This window comes from Megascapheus bottae, chromosome 3 (genome assembly GCF_031878675.1).
Source record: "Megascapheus bottae isolate mThoBot1 chromosome 3, mThoBot2.hap1, whole genome shotgun sequence".
NCBI lineage: Eukaryota > Metazoa > Chordata > Mammalia > Rodentia > Geomyidae > Megascapheus > Megascapheus bottae.
In genome coordinates this window covers 67,327,905-67,342,887 of record NC_143511.1, presented here as the reverse complement: position 1 = coordinate 67,342,887, position 14,983 = coordinate 67,327,905, and positions in this window count along the sequence as shown.

The window sequence follows — 14,983 nt, the reverse complement described above, 5'->3', positions numbered from 1 at the left end:
AGTATAAGTGTAAGCTCACTTACTAGAAATAAACTCAAGGCCTGTATATTTAAAATTCAGATAGATCTTGTTAAGTTCCATTATACAAAGTGTGCTGTCCTGCTGCTTTCTGCAATCTATAAAGATATATTTCCCCTAATCTTGGCTGCTGGGAGCCAAGTAATCCATGTCTAACTTTGAGCTACATCATCGGTATTGTGAATAACTTTCTGCTCAGAGGCAAGGCAACAGGCAAGAGGCAAGGGGCAGGAGACAAGGCAAGGTGCAAGAGGCAGGGTGCAAGACTTGATTACCATTGGTTACAAATGTGTTATTGTTTTATCACTCTCTGCTGAGACCTAGAGTGGGGGTATATTAGCTGGAGGGACTTCCTCCGCGAGGGGGGGAAGGGGGGGTTGGGGAGAGAGACTCCTGCCTTGACAGATTAACCTGACATGTCTGTGCTCCCGGGAAGGATGGCTGGTTGTGGGCCCTCTCCTCCCTTGGCTTGTCCTGGTCAGGCATGTTCTCCCTATCCTTCCTGCTGATCAAGAAGGACCGGGGACAAAAAATACTCGACACTTTGCTATATCATAGTCCTAGTTTTGTTCTGTTTTCTGATTTTTGTCAATCTGATGACTAGTGACTAATTGGAATTTTACTTTGTCTAGGGAACTTTTGAATTTGAGAAATTGGGAGTTTGAACTTCTGGTTGAGATTGAGTATATGAGCCAATTTGGGGAAGTTGTTGACATAATCCTTTTTGTTTTTAAGCAGCATAATCTCTGCAGTTGGAAATTTTGCAATCCCAATGAGTTCTTTGAGTTAATTCTGAAATGGCTCATGATTATTTTATAGCTGTTGTGTGATATACTCACTAGATATGCCATAATAGATGCCATACAATCACAGTAAGTAATCCTAGCAGCTTTGTGTGTTAGGTATATTGATGGTCCCTGTAGTCATAAGTACCTGTCCAGAGGCACAAACATAATAAGAGGCAGAGATATTAACAGACTGTACCAGTAGACTTAGCGCCTGCCCCTGCTATTTCATATTTGTAAATAGGAAATCATATATTCAACTTAATAAATTGCTGACATTCATGAAGCTCATTCTATTCACAGACACAACAAAGAAGAAACAAAAGTCCCACTCTATATTATTCAAATGAGTTTTTAATTCAAACCCTTAATTCAGCTTTCCAACTATCTTATACTTTGAAACTGCTCTGGAGTTCCTTGTTTATCAAACTCGCATCCTATTCTTTGTTTTGCTAGTCCTAGGGCCTGAATTCAGGGCCTGGGCACTGTCCTTAAGCTTTCTCAAGGTTAGTACTCTACCACTTGAGCCACAGTACCACTTCTTGATTTTTCTGTATATGTGGTACTGAGGAATCAAACGCAGGGCTTGGTAAATGCTAAGCAAGCACTCTACCACTAGGCCAAACTTCTGGCCCCCATCCTATTCTTTCATCTTTTTTTCCATCTCCTTAGCTTCCTTTTTCTCATCCCTTCCCCTGCTCTTCCTCTTCATTATCATTATTCCAGTTTTCTTTCCTTTTCAGTTTAATGGTACTAAGGATTGAACCCAGGACTTCGCATGTGCTAGGTAAGCACTACTAGTACTGAACTACATCTCTAGTTCCTATTTTGCCTAAGGAAACAAAAACTACCAACAAGCCAACAATTTGTCTGCAACATAATATCTATCTTCTTAAATATTTACATATGCACTATATTATTATTATGATTAACTAAATGCCCAACACTGTACTGTCAATCTCTGTAATTTTTTCCTCTTGTATAATCAAAACTTTATACATTCTGAATAGCAACTTCCTATAACCTGCCTGCTCCCACCCCCAGGCCTCCACCATTCTCTCTGCTTCTATGGAATTGATTGTTTGGGATACTTGATAAAAATGGAATTGTGTAGTATTTGTCTCTTTATAATGTGTTATTATGCTTAACATAATGTCTTCATTGTTCATTTTTTGTATGACTTCTTTTTTACTATGGCCCAAATCTTACGTAATAGATACCTTGCTGACCTTTTTTTCTGTTTATTATTTTTCTCTACTTACTTTAAGGAGCCTGCATCTCAAAATTCAAGGAACTGGTCAAGCAGAGAGAAAGAGAACAAGAGAATGTTAAGAATGCAGATTCATTTCTGCAAAGAGATCATAAACACACACGTTCACTGGCCAAAAACTTATGTTAGAATTTCTAATACATGGGTGATGAAAAAACAGAGGTAGAGTTTTAACTGGGAAATGAGCAAAATCAGTTAGGAACAGATAAAACAGGCATATTTGGACTAGTTTCTGAACTAGTCCAAAGTAAGTTGTTAGATACACACAATATTTGAAATCCGGCAAGTTCAAATAGACATGTACCATATATGGAAAATAAAGAAGACTTAGAATCAAGGATAGAAATATTTAATCAGCAGTTTTTAATAAGGACTATGCTTAATAACAATACTTTGAATATATTGGTTTAAAAGAAATATATAAAGTGATTTTTACCTTTTTTAACTTTTTAAGATATGGAATGAGAAAAATTAAAAATACAAAGTGGTTCATATATTGCTATTTGGTAGAATGATTTGAGAAGGATTCTCAGTAACTAAAAGACAAGTTGCTAGGGCTAAGGAAAGATCAGAGCTCTAGAAAACAAATTAGATGACACAGAGTACATGGGGTCACATTTCTTAGGTCTTCCTAATTGTTATATGCAGTATACAACATAAGTGTATTTTATTACAGTTTATAATTACATAATTGACCAGTCATATATTTATGACTACATAATTTGACACGTTGAGCCCATTTTCCCTTATATAACATTTGAAAAAAACAAAATTGTTGATACAACCTTGATCAAGAAATTTAATGTTCTAGAGTCTCACTTCCTTTAGCACAAAATAGGAATAAAATGCTTGCCCCCTATATGTAATTCAATATTTTTGTGAGCATCCCTTGTACATTAGAAAGTTCTCTGACAAATGGAAGTTTGGATTCTGTGTTTGAGAATGCCATGAGTCCTCCTCCATTCCAACATATTGAAGTCAAGGGAAACTTGAAGAGAATCTTAACATTTGCAAAGATTTGACTGATTAATTATACTGTGTTCTGTTTTCAGTGGATTATTTTCGTCTCACTGGAGTTGATCAGAAGTAGGGAGGGACTGAGTGAAGGGAAGTTTGCCAGGAAATATGATGGGCAGCTAAGGGAGAGTGTTTGTGGGAGGCAAAGTGAGCTCTCAGAGGTTACCAGGCTGTTAACAGAATGATGAGTTTCCTTGGATGCCCACCTACCAAGCTCCAACACTGGCAGACATTCATCACCTGACATGGCTAAAGAGACTTTTCAAGTGTCATCACATGAAGGACTCTGATTTTTTTAATCTTTAAACTATTTTATTGTAATTAATAGAAGGGTTACATTATATAGAACTCTGATTTTTAAAGATAGTATAAACTATCCAAGTAGAAACCAAAGAAACCACAAATTCCCTAGAAGAGAGAATCATGAAGAGATAGTATTACAACCAAAGCAGGATTTGGAATGATGTGCCCTGAAGACAGAGGCTGAAACCTTGAGCCAAGGAATCTCTAAAAAGTGGAAATGGCATAAAGGAAGACACTCTTAAATCCTTGAGTTCTTCTTTATGGTATACCCCAAATCTCCAGAGCTCCAAAACTGTTAGAGAATAAACCTGTCTGGTTAGAAGGCACCAACTTTCACTAAGACTCTGAAATGAAGCCCCTTATATTGAGCCTTGATTCAATGAATAAATAATGCCGGAAGGTTATGTAGGAGTGAATCTCACACATCTATGCCTGATAGAACAACCATCATAAAAAATAACCTTGCACAAAGGCCATTGCAACTTTATATCGAAAATATTTCTGGGAAGATATTTGCCCCACAACGGCCTGTCTAAACTTGAAGAATGCTAATATGATTGATACTGGTAGCCAAGGACAATTCATTCAAAACAACTTTCGCAATCTTCCTCATTTTGTCTTTTAAAATCTCCTTGAATATGCTCAAAGTTCACTGTGTTATGCATATTCCCATCACATTTCTCTGTTGTTCTAAAATAAACATATTGACTTTTGGAGATTCTCTTCTTGTTTATGTATTAAGGTTGAAGAAATACATTTGGATTTATGATATTTTCAATTAATGGTAAGTTGATTGGATTGTAATCCCATGCTCATGTGAAGAGCATCTGTACACTGAGGAATCCGTTCTAACTCATGAACAGAACTTGAGAACAACTTCAACGAGTTCTTTTTATAAATTTAATACTTTGGAGGAGAAACTGTAACTAAGTTTATTGCACAAAAGAGTGAAATTTCTCTTCTCACTTCCCCAAAGCATCATTGGATTCATTATATACTAGAGTCTGATGATGAGGACTCAGGAGACATTCAAGGAAGAATTGGCTCTGTGTGACTCCAGGGATGCAGGACAGGTATCATTTAGGAAGGAGGTGGTTGTTTCAGAGAAGGAATTCTACATGCCAACCCTCAGCTAAAGATTTCTGGCTAAGTTAGCTACCTAGCAGTGTGTAGAACAGCTTTGTGGATACACATGAGCTGCTGCCAAGAATTTACAGAAGTACCTGAGGAATAGAAAACTTTGTAGTGTATGGCAAATATTACTTGGGTAGAAATGACTTAGGAGCTGGTGAACATTACATAGGCACACAGACTATATCTGTCCTTATTAGTTTGACATTAACTGAAAGCCTTGCCTTATGTGGCTACAAGTGGCTTCTGATTTGGGCTTTTAATATTGGTGCATAGAAACAACCCCACATTCAGGGCCACAGAATCTGCAATGCTCAAATCACCAAAGCTCTGAAAATTGACAATTGTTTTTATTTTCATTTGGAAACAAGGTTAGGCATGTGTAACATAAACTATAATCTTTATTTGTATCTCTTAAGATAAATATGTACTTCACTGTAAAGGAAGTCATATAAATGCTCAATTATGGGTGTTGTTCCAGACCTTACTAGAATGTTAGGCAAGCCATTGTATACATGTCCTATACACATGGTATTTCCACTTGAAAATCTAGTTTGGTTAAGAGAATTTAGATAAGGGATTTGGAGTTGCAAAGGGAGCTTTCTTGTATACTGGATTATACAGGGTTGATAACCTCCTTGTGTGACATTATTTAAAAATAGGATCTATCAAGGCCGGGAGTTTGGTAGAGTGCTTGCCTAGCATGCACAAAGACCTGGGTTTGATTCCTCAGTACCATAAACATAGAAAAAAAGCTGGAAGTGGTGCTATGGCTGAAATGGTAGAGCTCTAGCCCTGAGAAAGCCTAAGGACAGTGCTCAGGCCCTGAGTTCAAGGCCAAGGACTGGCAAAAAAAAGAGAAAGAAAATAGGATCCTGCCAGATATGATTATTTAATTTAAAATGAGGTAATAATGGATTGAAGTGAGCCATACATATACAGGATACATGGGAGCTGATGGAGTGGCTCCAGTGATAGAATGCCTGCCTAGCAAATGTGAATTCCTGAATTCAAAACTGCAGTACCACTAAATACCCACCCTCTTCCTCATTATTTACTATCCACCTTTCCTTGTGTTAATGGTTTTCATGGCTCTTAGTACTAAAATTTTGTAAATATATCTCAAATCTTATTATGATACATATGCCATCTATACAGTGGGAGAAACAGTGTGTAAAAAGCCACATGGTATGTGTACATATATATATATGATACATATATGTTGCATATAATTACTCTGTTCTAAATTGTTACACAACTAGAAAATTTAAGCTGTAGATTAATCAGACTTCCATGAGTGTGATGAAATACTTGACACAAGGGGTTTATGAAGAGTAAAGGTTTATTTCACCAACAGGTCTGGAAAGATCAAATGGCATAGTGCAGGTTGGCTGCCCCTTGTTTGCTTCAGCACTCAGCGCAGGGACCCCTGGCTACAGTGTGTGTGGGAGGAGACAAGTGGCTCGGAGAAAGGGAGGGTATACACCTCTTACAGGTTCCATTCCTTCCCATTTGGACCATTCTGAGAACAAAGTCTCCAATGCATGAACTTTGAGGGAGATACAAAAACTATAATGAAACCATAGCATTGTGTACTATCCTGTAAACAGAGATTGGCTCTCCTGACTCCTGACCTGGATTCAACTGTTAGAATTTCCCTTCGTTTCCTCTTCCTCTCCCTCTCCCTCTCCCTCTCCCTCTTCCTCTCTCTCTCCCTCCCTCCCTCCCTCCCTCTCTCCTTCCCCCTCTCCCTCCCCCTCTCCCTCCCTCCCCCTCCCCCTTCCTTCCTTCCCTTTTCTTTCATGCTTTGTTTCTCCTATGTCCCCTCTCTTTCTTCCTCTTATGTTGTCTTTATCCTTTCTTTCATTCTTCCCTCCTTTTCTTCTCTCTCCCTCATTTTCTTCCTTCTCTCTTCTTTCTTTTCCACTCTTCCCTTTTCTCCCTCCTTCCCTCTTCATCTCTTTCCTTGTCTTCCATCTTCTCTTTTTCTGTTTCCTCTTTTTTCTTTCCTTATACTAGGCTCTAAAGCCTGAGCTATGTCTCCTTGCTCACAAATCCTTTTCTTTTACTTTCTTTCATACCCTTGGGATAACTAGGGATAGCTAACCGAATGTAGAACTCAGTTTCCTATTTTCATCTTCATTTACTAGCTCTGCAACTTTGGGCAGCTTTCAGTCAGGTTGAACCTTTGAGATGCAGTTTTCCTGTGGGTAAACTGGGAAGACTAGTACATGATGATTCTGAGACTCAAGACCTAGCACGGGGGACCACAGACCCAGCACCTGCTTTAGACAGGTGATTAACTGTCAGTTCTCTTACAAATTCTGATTTTTCCCCCTTCTTTTGAGAACTCTTTGCAGGGTCCCCAAGTAGAACTTGTTCTCTGCATTCCAGGGGAATTTCCTTCTTTAACCTAAAGGTATATTTGCTAGAGTGAGTTGAGATTTTTCCTTTTATAAGTTCATTTTCTCTTCCTAGGCTGAGAGCTTTTCCCAGGATACAAATGTGCTACTTTCATGTCTGACTCAGACATGGCCTGGCCCAGAGTCTTTAAGCAGCAGAACTCAGGAAATATTTTTTGAAAGCTGGAATTCTAGTCCTCATCCTCCTGCCCCCCCTTCCCGCCCACCCTCGCCCCTGCCCCCACCCCCTGTACTGACAACTGTACGGTTGTCTGACGAGAGATCATTTTTCCCCCTCTGGTGGGAGCTCTGAGTGTTCTGACCACATTCTACCTTGAATCATAGCTATTTGCAAGCATTTATCTTTTTTTCATTTTTCTTTTCTTTTTAGTTAAACTTCCCACTGCCTTATGCAGATCCGGTCATATGATTGCTGGAGTTGCATTCTCAAAAGCCCCAGCCCCAGTGTCTGGCTCAGTGTTCCCTCATTTATTTAAGACACAATTCCTCTTGAGCAAGGAGCAAGGGATATGACTCACCCCTATAATACACAACATAATTTTGACCTTTTTTGTTTCGGCCTGCTCAGCAAACCACTTCCGCATTGCACAACAGGGAGGGAGGAGCTGTTTCCAGTGTTAAATCAGTCAGGGTTATTAGAAGTCAATCACCAGCCTCTTGATAAGACAGATTTAACAAATTAATTATAGCATAGTTTCAAATCTAAGCCTCCCAACTTCATCCACGAATGCCAGGATAAAAATCTAAGTCATTATATATGTGCACAGTTTAATATAAACTCTTCTAACAGGTGAAGGAGTAGAGCTGATAAAAAGACAAAGTAAAATTGGGATACAACAATGGGACTGCAGTTTCCATAGACAGATTCATGAGAAACATCTGAGCTGCAATTAAGTTGAATAGCCATGAGTGGCTATTTGTAATTAATGGCACTGGGTGCCATTAGCCTTTATTATAGTTAGCCTATGGACTTAAGGCAGCTGAACTGAGATTTCCCAGGGGTCAGTAGCAACTTGGTGAATATTTTTAAACTCAAAAATGATTGGGGCCGGGAGTTTGGCCTAGAAGAGTGCTTGTCTAGCATGCACGACACTCTGGACACTCTGGGTTTAATTCCTCGGTACCGCATACACTGAAAAAGCACCGGAAGTGGTGCTGTGGCTCAAGTGGTAGAGCACTGGCCTGGAGGAAAGCCCAAAGACAATACTCAGGCCCTGAGTTCAAGCCCCAGAACTTGCAAAAAAAAAAAAAAAAAAAGTCTGCTGAACTTCTACCACATGCCAGTGCTATGCTAGAAATGGCTGGTAGAGAGATAAGAGGGACACCTTCACTTTTATTTGTGGCTTTTTGCTCTTAAATACTCCACATTGACCTGTTTGCTCTAGTCACTAAAAATAAAGATTGCTACAAGGAATGGAGAGAATGTTTGTAAAGCAGTTCAGATGTTTTGATAGTTCTTACGTAAGAACTGTTTATTTCCAGCACAATATTAATGTGGTGAAAATACCATAAATTTTTATCTCTAAGGCCTTGTTGCTTTTGACTTATTAATAGTCAAGTCTACTGGATCTCTTGTGATTATTTTAAAATTAAACTCTTTTCACCACTTAACAAAGAGATAATGTTTTGATTACTCCCAATATACAAATGTAACACTCAGCATGATGTTTCATAGTTATTTTTTTCTTCTTCTAAATATCCAGATTTCCTTCTCTGTCTCATGGAACATTAAAACTAAGAGGCAATTTGGCTATCATATAATCATGTAGCCCAGTACTGGTCAAACATCTCCATCCATTTCAAGACTTTTAAACACACTTCTTTTCTGAAGACTAGAGGTTTTGAAAGAGCCTTGCCTACCAAAAAATTGTACTCAATTATTAATTACTAAATATTTATTTTTATCTAATATTATGTTAGTTGTTTTACTTACTCTATATATTTCCCCACTGTAAAATAAATAACTTGTAGTTTACTACAGAAGCATTGTCTTCCTGTCCATTTTCTCCAAGTCCCCACATTTCTCTTGAAAAATCCCAGCCATTTTGAGAGGCCCTTGCAAAAGAGTTACCAGCACTTAGTGAACCGAGCTAGGAGTCACTTTAATGGCAGCGCAGAGGCTACTTTCCACCTTTGGGCTGACAGAACAGCCCCGACCTTCCATGGGATGGAGCTTTTAAAGGTAAACACCACGCTGGTAGTCACTGTATGATGTCACCTCACGATGCCCATAATCAATAGCCACAAGGATGAAACCACACTCAGGTGGTCGAAACCACATGCAGGTGGTCCTAACCACTAGCAGATGGTGGAGCAGGTTAAGCATTTTTACAAAAACAAAAACAATTTGGTAGCTAAGAATTATACTCTAAGCTTCTCTAAGTCTCCAAGTCCGATTGGTAGTAATGTCACATATCTTGATTGAATAAGTGAATGCATGAATGAATGAGTGAATGAACAAATGGAATAGCTTTCATTACTGGGCAAAGAATAACCTTATTGTCTTGCCAACTATCTTAAAAGCAGAATCCCAGGACAAAATTGTGGGTGTATTTATTAAGGTAGTGCTTGCCAAAAGATCCTGCAAAGAATGAGGAAAGTTGACTAGAACAAGGCAAGAAATTAAGCAAAGATATTGTTTAGGACAAGTCTAGCCACAGCCTGATCCAAGCACACATTCCTCTACAGAGGTGGCCTCAGCTTAAAGTGAGGTGGTCTCAGCTTAAGAATGTGGAAATCATCGCCTCTTCCAGAAGTCAGCTTGCATTGTATAGAAGGAAATTTCTGGAGAAGAGAGACCTGTAAGCCAATAACACTGAATACAGAGCAACTGATGGAGAAACAGGTGAGGGCACTATAGGAAATCTGGATGGGGACATCAACAATGTTCACTACACCAGCAAATTATTTCTTGATTGTATCCATATTAAAGAGGTCATTCATAAATGTATTCATTTTTCTTCCTAGCTATTGACTTTAAAGGTCCCCATTCCTTTATCTAATATACAAGCCAGGAAATTTATTTTTCTCTGACTGATAAAAGTTTGCTGAATAGTAACCTTGAATAAAATATCACTGCTTCCTTTAAAAAATATACTCAAACTGAGCCGGGTACGCTGGCTCATGCCTGTAATCCTAGCTACTCAGGAGGCTGAGATCTAAGGATCAAGGTTTAAAGCCAGCCCAGGCACAAAAGACTGTTAAGACTCATATCTCAAATTAATCTCTAGAAAATGGGAAGTGGGACTGTGCTCTAGGGGCAGGGTGGTAACCTTGAGCTAAGAGCTCAGGGACAGTGGCCAGGCCAGGCCCAGAGTTCAAGCCCCATGGCCCACAAAATAATAATAATAATAATAATAATAACAATATAATAATAATAAATATAGTCAAGCTGGGTACTGGCTGTAATCCTACCTATTCAAGAGTCTGAGATCTGAGGATTGTGGTTCATAGCTACCCAAGGAAGAAAAGCCTGTGAGACTCTTATCTCCAGTTAACCACTAGAAACCTGAAGTGGAACTGTGGCTCAAAATGGTAAAACAGGGGCTGGGAGTTTGGCCTAGTGGTAGATTACTTGCCTAGCATGCACGAAGACCCGGGTTCGATTCCTCAGTACCACATACATAGAAAAAAGCCAGAAGTGGTGGTGAGGCTCAAGTGGTAGAGCTCTAGCCTTGAGAAAGTCCAAGGACGGTGCTCAGGCCCTGAGCTCAAGCCCAGGACTGGCAAAAAAAAAAAAATGGTAAAACACTAGCCTTGAGCAAAAAACCTCAGGGCTAAGTGCCAGTGATTGTATATAGAGATTCCTTTCTTGAATACTCGTTTGTTAAACACGTCATTTGAAATATGATGTAAAAATCAATGTTAATAAATTCTTTAATAAAAAAAAGCTCAGGGACAGCACCCTGAGTTCAAATCCCAAGATAGCCACCACTATATATATCTGATAATATATGTTTATGTTTGTGGGTACATATATACATACTCAAGATCAGGCTCCAATACTACTAAAAAATAAAAAGTCGGGCTGGGAGTTTGGCCTAGTGGTTAAAGTGCTTGCCTAGCATGCATGAAGGCCCGGGTTCGATTCCTTGGTACCACATACATAGAAAAAAGCCGGAAGTGGTGCTCAGGCTCAAGTGGTAGAGCTCTAACCTTGAGAAAGTCCAAGGACAGTGCTCAGGCCCTGAGCTCAAGCCCAGGACTGGCAAAAAAAATAAATAAATAAAAATAAGAAGTCTTGCTGGGTGACAGAGACTCACTCTAATCCTATCTATTCAGGAGGCTGTGATCTAGAGGATCAAGGTTTGAGGACAGCCCTGGGCAGGGGCAGAAAAATTCACTGGGCTTTATCTTCAAAATAACCAACAAAAAGCAGGGCTGAAAGTATGGCTTGAGTGTAGAGCACTACAGGAAAAGGAATAACATTAGCAAAATTTAAATGAGTTTAATTATTGGTAAAGAACTAAATAATATTGTAATTGTTCTCAAGTCTATATTTTTAAACTTGGATTTTAGTGGGTTTTTTGCATGTGTGCCTGCATGGGTGCTGATCATGGGGATTGAACTCAGAAGCTGGGTGCTGTCATTGAATTTCTTTTGCTACCCTTCTGGCTTTTCTGGTAGCTTCATGGAGATAAGAGTCTCACAGACCACAGACTTTCCTGTCCAAGCTGGTCTGGCTTTGAACTGTGATCCTCTGATCTCAGCCTCCTAAGTAGCTAGGATTACAGGTGCCTGGTGGTAATGGGCTATGATCCATGTTTTTGGGTGTCTGTGTTTAAATTTCAGTATATATTGGAAGTTTTGCAAATACTTGCTTTTGGTTTTAATATCTTTCTTTGGAGGCAGATAGCATTAACTAAGAATCATTAGGAGAGGTAACTGAAAAAGAGAACCTCTCATAGCTGGGCGTGGTGGCTCAAGTCTGTAATCACCGACTGTAAGACTCTTATCTCTGATTAACCACCAGAAAACCAGAAGTAGCTCTGTGGTTCAAAGTGGTAGGGCGGTGGCCTTGAGCTGAACAGCCTGGGACAGTGCCCAGGCCCAGAGTTCAAGTCCCAGGGACTGACAAAAAGAAAAGAAAACCTCATGCTTGACTAAATCTCTCAGTTTACAGGTGTGGAAACTGAGGCTCAAAGAAAAGAAAGTAGTTTAGCAAAGGCTGCCCTTCATAATCCACAGAAATGTAGCTGAGCTCCTAGTTCATCTGACTTCCCTTCTGAGTTCCCGCAATACGGCTTTCTGTTTCTCCCAAAGGAGCATGAAACTGTTCCTATAGGCTGAGTTTGGATCCAAATGTATTGGCTCCTTTTTATAGCCCTGACAATCCTTTCCCCAGAAACAGTTAACTCCTCAAAGAACAACTCTTTGAAATCTACTGTACACTCACTGCAGTGAATTGGAATATGGACAATGAAGACTGGGTACTTGGGTGTTCCCTTGCCACTTTCAGTGTGTAGATTATTGAGGAGATGACTCAGAGGCAGGGCTCTCTCTGTGATGTCTTTGCAGCTTTCACAGGGCTCAAGGAAGAGATGCGGTTCACACTAGTTGTTTACCACAACCCTCCAGGCAGACCAGAGTCACCCTCTGTGGACAGACTTTAAGATCCCCAAACCTTCTGCATTTCTACCTAAGGAAGCTGTACTCTGACAGGGTACTTCTGGGAACAAGGCAAGTCTCAAGGCAAGGCATCTGCATGGAAGGGTAATTATAGTCTTCACACAAAATGGAGTTGTGCTTAATTAACAGGGTTGTTTTTTTTATCCCAAGGGGCCAATACTTGTTCCAAGTTTTTTTGGACAGACAATTGGGAGGGATCTGGAGGCCCATTCAATTCCCTCTTTCCTAAAGAGGGCTAGGGCTTAGTGCCCAGATAAGGAAATGCTCCCTATATGCTCTTGGAATTAAATCAAAAGCATTTGCCACGTATCACCTCCAACCCTCACCCCCTTTCTTTCCACACTGCGTATTATAGGCCTCTCTTAAGCCTGTAATTTTCAAAGGATCTGTGTGCAATGCAAGTGAATGAGCTCTGACTGTTGATCTGATATTGATTCTGAGTAGGGATGCTCCTTCTTCCTGGAGTCATGAGAGTCAAGTGATATAGCCATAGCTCAGTATTTGAAGGGTAGACAGGCCCAAAGTTCAGACCCAAGGCCAAGTTGGTGCCTGCTAAGTCCCTCCATGTCAGAATCCTTCTGAGGTCTCAAATGTATGGCTTCCCATTCTATTCTCTCTTTCCTGAAGAGGGGTAGGCTTAGTCCCCAGACACGGCAACATTCCCTACGCTCTCCTGGTCTTAAATTAAATCAAAAGCATTTGCTACATATCATATTCAACCCTTACCTGTTTCTTTTCACATTGAATTCAACCAAATTGGCTGGCTAGCTCTGTTTAAAATGACTCTGCTCTTTTTGCACCTATTTTATAAATTAAGAAACAGGGGATATTGTGCTGAACCAAACACTCCAGGAAGAACACTGCGTCTAACATAGGACCTTTGATTTCGAGTCTTCCATTTTTCCATGTGAGATTAAGGATCATATATTTTTCTTCCTTTATTGAATTGAAAACCTTATCATGAAAGTGGGGCACACAAACTGTACATAGGAAGCCTATGACAGTCGATTCAATAGTGAGGGGATAGTGGCCAGGGCTTTGTAGCATTTACTTTCTGTGTCTTTACCAACTACTTTCTGCAGCCAGAAAGCCTTTTTCCAATAGTTCAAAAAGAAGAATTGGGCCGGGAGTTTGGCCTAGTGGTTAAAGTGCTTGCCTAGCATGCATGAAGACCTGGATTCAATTCCTCGGTACCACATACATAGAAAAAAGCCGGAAGTGGTGCTCAGGCTCAAGTGGTAGAGCTCTAGCCTTGAGAAAGTCCAAGGACAGTGCTCAGGTCCTGAGCTCAAGCCCAGGACTGGCAAAAAAAAAAAAAAAAGAATTGCAAATTCTAACAGTACTATAAACTTTATGAGCTTACAGCTGAGAAATGGTTTTCCTAAAATATTTGCATCTCCTGTTAACATTCTTCCACTCCTTACACCTTGATTTATTCTTCTTCCTTTATTTAATCATATTATAGGGAGGCACATCATACAATCTCATCTTCCACCCACCTTCCTTCATCCTCTGTACTCACTCATTGAATCATCAGTAAGACATGAATTTCACTTGTCTTTCATTGAAGATTTCCTGGGACAGCTAAAGAACAAAGGGAGGAAGCAATGGGTAGTTTTCCCAAGCAGGTCCTAGAACCTGGGCAGTTCCTGTTGAATACATCTCAATACATGAACAGTGAAAGGAATAAAGCCTCAGCCAGGCAAGCCTTTCTCAGTTGTGTGATGTTAGGAATCCCTCCCTCCTTGAGACCTTAGTTTCCTTCTCTGCAAAATGGCATGATAGCATGTACTGTAGATAGGACTATGCAGGATGATGGTGACTGGCGCAGAGCCTGGTGTGGCGAGAGTTCTCAGCACAGAAGAGTCTTAACTGGGTAATGATGTAAATCCCAAGCAGCCTGCCTCCTGCCAACACCAGCAGGCAGTCAGCTTACCCAGGCATCTTGACAGCCTCAGGCAGCACATGATCTCCCCTGGTCACCTCAGGGAGGCAGCAAGACAGGATTATGTTAGGGCAAAGACAGCCCAAGTGTAGCCTTTGTTTTCATCGTTCTGAAGAGCAACAGTCTTGGGAGCAAGGCAGTGACATTCCATTTCCCTTACAAGACACCCTGGGAAGAGAATTCTTGGAAAGAGATGATGGTGGGAAGGGGCTGGCTTGTTTCTCTACAGCATTTTTTTTTCTTGCCTTTGCATTTCCCTTTGGGCCAATACCTCTAGAGAGGAGGAGAGTGCTTGTTTCTTGGTCTTTGTGAGCACGGAGGGATGGACAGAAATGGAGAAATGTGGTTGGGCCCCTCCCCTCTCAGGGGGATGTTCTTGTAGTGTCACAAGACACCCAGATGGGAGAGGGGATAAAGAGCTTCCACCATAAATGAGAACTCCCAGATGCCTATGCCTGCCCCC